The following is a 10,761-nucleotide window of genomic DNA, read 5'->3' as shown; positions in this document are numbered from 1 at the left end:
TATCTTGCCGTGCAAGCATCTCTGCCGTATATCGCTGCTGTTTTGTTTTCGCATTTTGGTTATTTTGGAGCTTACGCCACCAGGTGGGTTCTGGTCACGTGGTTATCTTGCCGTGCAAGCATCTCTGCCGTATATCGCTGCTGTTTTGTTTTCGCATTTTGGTTATTTTGGAGCTTACGCCACCAGGTGGGTTCTGGTCACATGGTTATCTTGCCGTGCAAGCATCTCTGCCGTATATCGCTGCTGCTTTGTTTTCGCATTTTGGTTATTTTGGAAAATTTTCTTAGTTTTAACCATGGGTCCTAAGAAATTGAGTGCCAAGGGCAGTACTGAGAAGAAGAAGAGGATGATGTGCTTGGATATAAAACACGCAATCGTCGAAAAACATGAGCGAGGTGTGCGTGTTGTCGACTTGGTGAGGCGGATGTGAAGGCAGCTGAAGATTTTATTATAACTTTTGCCGAACTGATAGAAGCCGAACGATACATCCCCCAGCAAATCTTCAACTGTGACGAGACAGGGCTCTTCTGGAAAAAGATGCCGAGGAGGACGTATATAACGGCAGAGGAGAAGAGCATGCCAGGCCACAACTTGTTCAGAGTGCCGGCGATAGCTCGCCTTCTCTTTGTGGAAGACACGGTGAGATCCTCAACATCCAACAACTAATGGGACGCAAACGGGGCGCCCAGTTTAGCGGTACACACATTGATGAATCACCCTGCCTGTGAAACACCGACATGACAGGTTATAGCTGGGTCGGGATTCAAACCCAGGCTGGATAGTTTAGAGTCAAGTGTGCGTACCTCCAGTCCAGGCCATCCTGCCAACTTGTATGCTGCATACAGGTGAAATATAAAGCGCGAGATATTTTTATATATACTGCATATTTAAAAAAAAATTGGTGTGGTTTTTGGCGGGCTGGAACGGATTAATAGCATTTCAATGCATTTTAATGGGGAAATTTAATTTGAGAAACGAGCAAATTGAGTTACGAGCTCGGTCACAGAACGAATTAAACTCGTAAGTCAAGGTTTCACTGTATATATATATATATATATATATATATATATATATATATATATGCATGTATGTGTGTGTGTATGTGTGTGTGTGTGTGTTTGTATGTATGTATGTACGTATGTGTGTGTGGATGTGCATTCCCCCACATTATCAATTTTGGAGACATCGATCTCACATCTCGCAAAGCCTATTACTTAATTATAAATATCGCTTTTTAAAATTTTATTCCGATTTCACTCTAGAATTCGACATAATTACTTGGGCCATGAGTTTCAAATATGATTTCTAATATCAGCTTTTAATAAGCCATCCATTATTCAATCCTGCCAGGAGCGAATCACATTGCACCTCACCTCACACACACAGCCACACAGTGTAACAGGGAACGGACAGCCATTCTTGTCATTCATATATATATATATTCAACTATTGTAATTTTGTAATAATTTATTCTCTTTCGAAATCAGTCATTTTAATAATCATATTTTTCTTTTTCAAAACGCTCGATCTAAATCCTTCAACTTATCTTTAATTTCCTCTTCATTTAATACTTTATTCATTTATTACATATAAAACTAGAAAGTATTCATAGAGCACTTACCGTGCGCAGTCAACTTGGTGCGAGCCAACTCTTCTGTATTTGAATGTTTTTTTTCTTTGATCCAATGTGGCTGCCAGACCACGTGAGTTATAACATCATAAGTTTATATTCTCAAATGGAATTGTTGTGTAGATCACGCTCAAGAAATTTCAAACTGATCAGACTAAGCGTTGCGTCCCTGTCAAATTATGACGTCATAATTATGGCTCCAATGACGTCATCGTTAACAACACCTATTCCCCATGTGGGGTTCTTTACAATGAGCCACGTTTCAATTTTTTCCATGGAGCAGTTTTTGAGATATAGAGATGCAACGTTTTTCGATTTTTCCAAGATGGCGCCTGTACGTCTTGACCTGTGCCGTCATAATTATTAAAAATTCTACAGGAGGAAGCGCTCCTTTGGCCACAATTTTGTGTCCATCGGACTAACAGTTGCAGAGAATTTTTTTTTCATACTGATCGGATCAACCATTGTACTTGTCGAAATATGACATCATAATGAAGGCACCAATGACATCATCATTAACATATATTATTCCCCATGGTGAGTACTTGACAATGAGCCATGTTTAATTTTTTTCCATTGAGCGGTTTCGGAAATATAGAGGTGTAACGTTTTTCCAAGATGGCGTCCGTACCAAGTGACCTATGACGTCATAATTATGAATAAAAGATTCTGCATGCGAGGCGCTCATGTGGTAAAATTTCGTGTCAATCGGCCCAACGGTTGCCAAGAAAATGAATTTTTAAAATGCAGTCACGCATGCCACACGTACGTCACACGTAACCAGCCGAATGCCTAGCCCTGTTTTTCACTTCACGAGCGCAGGGTATCTAAAACGGCACTCGGTAGTGCGTATACCTCTGCCAGGCTGTACATTTTACGTTTTGTATCCACTGATAGATCGGATCTAGATTCGGACCTGAACCGAAATCGAATCGACTTCTTCTTGTCACCTAATCCACTCGTCCACCAAGTTTGGTCATAAGTCATCTGCAACTTTTTGAGATATCCTGTTCACAGACAGACAAAAAAAAAACCAGACAGACAGGGGTGAAGACATAACCTCCGTCGACCTTAGGTGGCAGAGGTAATAATATTTCCATGTCCAGATGCCCAGGTAACGCAGAAATTTTCACCATACGTGCAACTCCACCTGTATAATTTTGTAATGATAATTATGACGTCATCGGTCACATCGTTCGGCCGCCATTTTGGAAAAACCGAAAAACTTTGCACCTCTATATCTCCGAAAGCGCTGCATCGAAAACATTGAGACCTGGCTCATTGTAAAGAACTCTCCATGGGGAATAAAATATGTTAATGAAGATGTCATAGGTGCCTCCATTATGACGTCATAATTCCACAAGTACAAATCTTCATCCAATCTAAGATGAAATTTATTGACCGTCATCTCGGGATAAATTGGCAGAGGGAAAAAATAAATGACGACGTCATCGGTCACGTGGTTCAGCCGCCATCTTGGAAAAACCGAAAAACTTTGCACCTCTATATCTCCGAAAGAGCTTCATAGAAAAAATTGAGACATGGCTCATTGTAAAGAACTCTCCATGTGGACTAACATATGTTAATGATGATGTCATAGGTGCCTCCATTATGATGTCATAATTCCACAAGTGCAAAACTTCATCCGAACAAGATGAAATTTCTTCAGCGTCATCTCCGGATAAATTGGTGGTGAAAAAAAAATGTAATGATGACGTCATCGGTCACGTGGTTTGGCCGCCATATTTGTTTTAACACAAAAGCATTAAACACCACTGAAAACAGGTCCTGTTCGAGGGTCTGCAATCTCCGATTGTTGTTTCTAGTTATAAATGCAATTTGAGGATAAGAATGAATAGGACGCTTTGAATAATTAGTGGAATAAACCGTCGACAACTAGGGATGAAGAGGGGAAAACACTGTATTATTTACAAATGAAGTAAATCTGTGCTAATGGCAGTGACAATACCAGACTCAGACACAAAGGGAGCAGGTGAGGACTTAAGGCAGGCATGACATGGTGTTGTTACAGGTCAATGAGTGCAGGCTGGCATGGCAGAGGGTGAAATGCGGCTTGGCGATGAGGAACGATGGCGAGCTGTCTGATCTCTCGAACTTGTCCTTCTCCGGCAGCGACATGCAGAGAGAAACTTATGTCTGAGGTAAAACTGCGATCTCCAACTGCCATGCGCATATGCAGACATGGAATCCACCGCTTCAGGGACCGCCTTCATGGACGGCTAGTCCCATCATGGGCCACCGCTGTCCGTAGGCCATCCGGTCCATTGCAAATGTGCTCCACCCTCTCAATCAGGGCAATACAGCCCACTTCACCGCCATGGCCTGCAATTCGCTGGACAAACGGCCTGTGTTGTTGTCCATTTTGTTACAACCTCCGTTATGGTGCCCCTTTTCATAAGTCTTCCACCTGACCTCACCTGTAAAGGACATTTTACACGATACAACCTTAGCCCTATTCTGGTCTGTCAGGATGGTCATTGCCAAATCCATAATACAGGAGTAAATGTACCGACAATTGAGTGAACAAATGTGCAGATTATGTTCAAATTTGAAGTCAATCATTTGAACATTGACGATTTTATGCGACCTTGACCTTTGGACCCTGAAAAACAATAGGATTATATAAGCCGAGAGGTGAACCAACCCAGGAACCCAATATGCAAATCCTGTTCAAATTTCAAGTCAATCTGATGAAAATTTACAAAGTTTTGTGACCTTGACCTTTTGACCTCAAACACAATCCACTTCGACCTTTTGATGTGTAAACCAATTCAGTGACAACGAGAACAGCACTCAGTAGAGAGCATACCTCCGCCTGGTTGGCCATATCACTCAATGGTGAAGAATCACTTTAAAAAATTCTATTAGCTGGATTGAGACATCCGGATCTTCACCGAAATTGAATCAATTTGTCCTTGTCAGACACCCAACCGGTCCACCAAGTTTCGTCCAAATCCATGCATAACTTTTTGAGATATCCCGCTATGTATCGTTTTTGGCCCTTTCTCGCAATGGTGAAGAATCACTTTATAAATTCTAGTAGCCGAATCCGGATCTTCACCAAAATCTAATCATTTCGTCCTTGTCTCATACGCTACATCTCTGCCAAATTTCCTCCGAATCCGTCCACAACCTTTTGAGATATTTTGTTCACAGACAAACAAGCAGGGGTGAAAATATAACCTCCATCCACCTTTGGTGCAAATCGGCAAATTATGTTCACATTTCAAGTCCATCGGATTAAAATAGACGATTTTATGTGACCTTGACTTTTTGACCTCAATCAGTAGGCTTGTCACTCAATATGCAAACCATGCTCAAATTTCAAATCAATCAGATAAAAATGGACTATTTTATTCAACCATGACCTTTTGACCTCAAAAACAGTAGGCTTCTGTATTATGATTGGTGAACCAACTCGCGGTGACCAATATGCAAATTATACTCCAGATCCGGCCTATCAGTGGGATGCAAAATGTAAACTGTTCAACCTGGTGTAAGTATGCCCTCTACCGAGTGGTGACGTTCTGCAGGGTGAGTCATACATCCCAGGACATGGTTTTAGATGCATATACGAGATTTGTTTATACCATGTATTTATACTGTTTTTCTTTCAGGTAATACAAATAATATATTCATCCAAGATGGCAGACATAAGTCCATTTACAGTGGAAGAGAGGTTGGTATCAGTGGTGTGGTTCCACGAGAGGAGAAGCACAAATAAGTCAATGACACATACACACATATATACACATGCACACACATACACATACACACATGCACACACACATATACACACATACACACACATATACACACATATACACATACATACACACATACACACATATACACATGCACACACACATATACACACATACACACATACACACACATACACATATACACACATATACATAAAAACACATACACACACATACACACATATACATACACACACATATACACACATACACACACATATACATGCATTTACACACATACACACATACATACACACACATACACACACATATACACACACATATACACACACATACGTATACACAAAAACACACACACACACACACATATACACATACACACACATACACAACTCGACGATTTTGGTCACCAACTCAACACACACAACACACACACACACACACACACACACACACACACACACACACACACACACACACACACACATATACACACATATACACACATACATATACACACACACACACACACATATACACACTCATATACACACATATACACACATACATACACACACACGTAATTAATTTATATCACTATTTGAATTGTGCATTTAGCTGAAATAAGTCTCCAGCAGGTGCAAGAATACTTTGATGAGCGGTTTGGAAAATCTTCATCTGCCATCTTCAATGTCAAAATCAATTCTTCATCTTTGGGAAAAATAGTCATTTTAGATTGGAAGTGTACTCGACAGCGAGGAAGACCAAAAATTCGTGATTTGAGAATTCAAAACATTACAAAAAAATCCGTTCTCAGATCTGTGAAGAAATCATGACAGAAACGTTCTGCCGAGTTGGGTGTTTTACGTTGTACAATGAAAGAAAATATTCATATGAAACCAGATAAACCAACTGTCATTTGTGAATTTTCAGATGAAAACAGGTTCACAGCCTGCTGGAGCACTTGGATGCAAATCCTAAAAGATCAAAGGTTATGTTTAGTGATGAGTGTGCCGTTCACCTTAGTTTATCTCCACGCAATGTTTACTTTTGGAGTGATGCTCATCCACATTATGTTGAAGAAGTTCAAGATCATCCACCACATGTTATGGTTTGCGAAGCGGTATCTGCCCACCACCCCATTGGTCCTTACTTTTTTGATGTGTCGGTCAACCAGCAGTCATATCTGCATATACAACAACAACAACAACAACAACAGGCATTTTAAGGCCATTTTCCCTGCAAGAGCGGGGGTTAGCCTTGCGGTCCCCATGACAATCTTCTCCATTGTCATGGGGACCGCAAGGCTAACCATTGTATAAGTAATATCTGCATATGTTGTAGAATAACCTCACACCTGAACTTGAACGAAGTGGACTAGCCCATGACATTTATTTCCGGCAGAATGGGGCACCTGTGCATCACGCATGTGTGGTAGGAAATTTCCTCAATCAAATTTTTCAAACACCTTCGGTCACCAAATTGGTGCGTTAACACCTTCGGTCTCTAAATTGGTGCGTAAACAGCTTCGATTGCCAAATCAGTCCGTAAACACCTTACGTCACCAAATTGGTGCATTAACACCGTTGGTAGCGACATCGGTGCATAAAGACCTTCGGTCACCAACTCAGTGCGTAAAGAACTTCGGTCACCAACTCAGTGCGTAAAGACCTTTGGTCACCAACTCAGTGCGTAAAGACCTTTGGTCACCAACTCAGCGCGTAAAGACCTTTGGTCACCAACTCAGTGCGTAAAGACCTTTGGTCACCAACTCAGTGCGTAAAGAACTTCGGTCACCAACTCAGTGCGTAAAGAACTTCGGTCACCAACTCAGTGCGTAAAGACCTCCGGTCACCAACTCAGTGCCTAAAGACCTTTGGTCACCAACTCAGTGCGTAAAGAACTTCGGTCACCAACTCAGTGCGTAAAGACCTTTGGTCACCAACTCAGTGCGTAAAGACCTTTGGTCACCAACTCAGTGCGTAAAGACCTTTGGTCACCAACTCAGTGCGTAAAGACCTTTGGTCACCAACTCAGTGCGTAAAGAACTTCGGTCACCAACTCAGTGCGTAAAGAACTTCGGTCACCAACTCAGTGCGTAAAGACCTCCGGTCACCAACTCAGTGCCTAAAGACCTTTGGTCACCAACTCAGTGCGTAAAGAAGGTCGGTCACCAACTCAGTGCGTAAAGAAGGTCGGTCACCAACTCAGTGCGTAAAGACCTTCGGTCACCAACTCAGTGCGTAAAGACCTTTGGTCACCAACTCAGTGCGTAAAGACCTTCGGTCACCAACTCAGTGCGTAAAGGCCTTCGGTCACCAACTCAGTGCGTAAAGACATTCGATCACCAAATCAGTGCGTAAAGACCTTCGGTCACCAAATATGTGCGTAAGCATAAACGACACTTGTCCAATGAAAGCCACACACTAATGCGATCTGGTGCTTTATAACTTGTACTCCAAGCAAAGTTCGGATTTTAGCCCAGAATGTAAAGAGCGATCAAAAAGATCGTGTCGTCAAGCAGGGACGCTTAACAAAGTCTTTGCAGCCATCACATTGGAAATTAACACATCTTTCTCTTTGTATGTCAATCGCCTACAGGTAACATTTTTTACTCCGATCTTCAGGAGACTTCACCACCTGGTATAGGTAGTGACAAGCTGGGAGCCTACTATTTTTTCAGGTCAATACGTCAAAAGGTCAAAGGTCAACATCCCATAAAGCGGCACTTTCCAACACATTGTCGTGATGTCTATGGATATCTATCTGTGTAAAATAGGGGCAAAGCCCCTGGGCTCTCCTGGTAGAACCAGGGATCCTCTGGTAGGCATGGATAACACGAAATATGTAACAAAGAAGAAAGTAAATACTGTTGTGTCCCCACAAACAAAGAAACGAAACAAGACAAGAAAAGCAAAATTCAACAAATAATGATTTAATGAAAATAAATGCAAAGACAACTAGAAAGAGCAATCAGAGATTGCAGATCCTCGCCAGGATGTGTTTTCAGTGGTTTTTAAGGCTTTTGTGTTAAAACAAATATGGCGGCCGAACCACGTGACCGATGAAGTCATCTTTTTTTTTCTCCACCGATTTATCCCTAGATAATGCTCAAGAAAGTTTCATCTTGTTCGGATGAAGTTTTGTACTTGTCGAATTATGACGTCATAATGGAGGCACCTATGACATCATCATTAACATATGTTATTCCACATGGAGAGTTCTTTACAATGAGCCATCTCTCAATTTTTTCTATGCAGCGCTTTTGGAGATATAGAGGTGCAATTTTTTTCGGTTTTTCCAAGATGATTTCTAAGAGGACGTGGTGCCCGTACCATGTGACCTATGACGTCATAATTATCACTAAAAATTATACAGGTGGAGATTTATACAGAAATTTCCTGTCAATCGGACCAACGGTTGCAGAGAAAATATTATTTATTTTGTGCGGAAAAACAAACAGACAGACAGACAGAAAGACAAATGAAAAATCACTCATAGTGCCATTGGCAAAACAACAAAGTAGAATGGCACTCAGTAGAGCATCCTTTTGACCTCAAAAATAATTAGTGGTTGAATTCAGTGATCAGATATGCAAATAGTCTTCAAAGTTTAAGTTAATCGGACTAGCAACGGTACCCACCCTATGGGCGGGGCTTCAATTGGGAGGCCCAAATGAAAAGGCTAAATATCAGAAATTAAAGGCTTTTTTTCTTTTAAACGATTTATATAAACATCCGTTAAATCTCGATCGAGATCTCGTCTCGAGCATTCTGCTCTTCAGCCGTTTCGATCAGCCGTTTGTGCGGCACCCGGGAAATTAACGTCATGCGGGAGCAAGTATCAGCAGGATGTGGCAGTGTGGGAGTCCACGTTTCTGATCCTCCTTCATGCCGAAGTAGCCCACCACTTCTCCAAGCATTCTGCTCTTCAGATCCGCCATGAGAGATTTAAGCTTGATACTGAAGACGCGTGCAGTTAGTCCTCCCGATGTCGTATGTACTCCCGATACGTGTTTCCTTCATTGTAAAAACTTCCAAATCAACAGTTAAAAGGATTTTGAGCCGATAGCTGTTACGGCCTTGGCAAGATTGATGGAGACAGCGATCTGTTAGCGTATTCACCGCCCAAATAGCGATGTGGAATTCTCTCATGTGGAGATTAAACTAATCGTGTTCACAATTGCTATGTCGCATGTACTCCCGATACGTGTTTCCTTCAGTTGAAATGGGTTAGAATTCTCTCAAGCAGGGATTCAACCCGTGTCCTTATAAAAGGTCTTTGTCCGAGGTCACCGAGTTCGATCGGTGCAGCTGTACAGCGATCGGTGCAGCCGTTTGTGTGGCACCCGGGAAAACAACATCGTCACAATGAGAACAATGAACGTTATGCGAACGCGAATGTTATGCGTGAGTCCAAACCTGAGAATGCTGGAGACTAAAGCTGAAATTGGGAAAACTAAATAGCCTATTTTACTCTGGGAGATCCCAGGATTATACACCCAAAATATCGTTGAGATCGGGTCAGCAGTTTTTACGGTACATTCGAACAGACAGACAGACAGACAGACGGACGGACATTTGGTGAATTATAGTAAGATGAAAATTTACAATTTTAGAAATTCGGCCTATGTTGACCATTTGGCCTCAAAAATATGTTGACCTCAAAAAATAGTTGGCGGTTGGTTTCAGTAAGCCGATGTGAAAATCCTTTTCAAATTTCAAGTCAATCGGATGAAAATTGAGGATATTAGAAATTCCCAAAAAGTGGTTGGCCTTTGGCCTACGTTGACCTTTTGGCCTATGATGATCTCAAAAGTAGTTGGTGGTTGAATTCAGTTAGCTGATATGAAAATCCCATTCAAATTCCAAGTAAATCGGATGAAAATTGAGGATTTTAGAAATTTTTAATTGTTGTTGACCTTTGGCCTATGTTGGCATTTTGGCGTATGTTGATTTCAAAAATAGTTGGTGGTTGAATTTAGTTAACAGATATGTAAATCCTATTCAAATTTTAAGTCAATCGGATGAAAATTGAGGATTTTAGAAATTTGGAGAAAAATGGTTGACCTTTGGCCTATGTTGACCTTTTGACCTTAAAAATAAATAGGATTTTGTCGGACCACGAACTCTAACATTTGCCAAACATGGTTCAAACTCAGTAGAGAGCATACCTCCACCTGTTTGGCCATATCACTCAATGGTGAAGAATTCTACTAGCTGGATCTGGATCTGGATATTTATCAAAATTATTGAATCGATACTTCCTTGTCAGACACCCAACCGATCCACCAAGTTTCATCCAAATCCGTCCACAACATTTTGAGATATCCTGCTATGTATCGTTTTTGGCCCCATCTCCCAATGGTGAATTCTAGTAGCCGAA

The sequence above is a fragment of the Myxine glutinosa genome, chromosome 2, assembly GCF_964187855.1.
Source record: "Myxine glutinosa chromosome 2, kmMyxGlut1.1, whole genome shotgun sequence".
NCBI lineage: Eukaryota > Metazoa > Chordata > Myxini > Myxiniformes > Myxinidae > Myxine > Myxine glutinosa.
Note: the sequence above shows the minus strand (reverse complement) of the source record.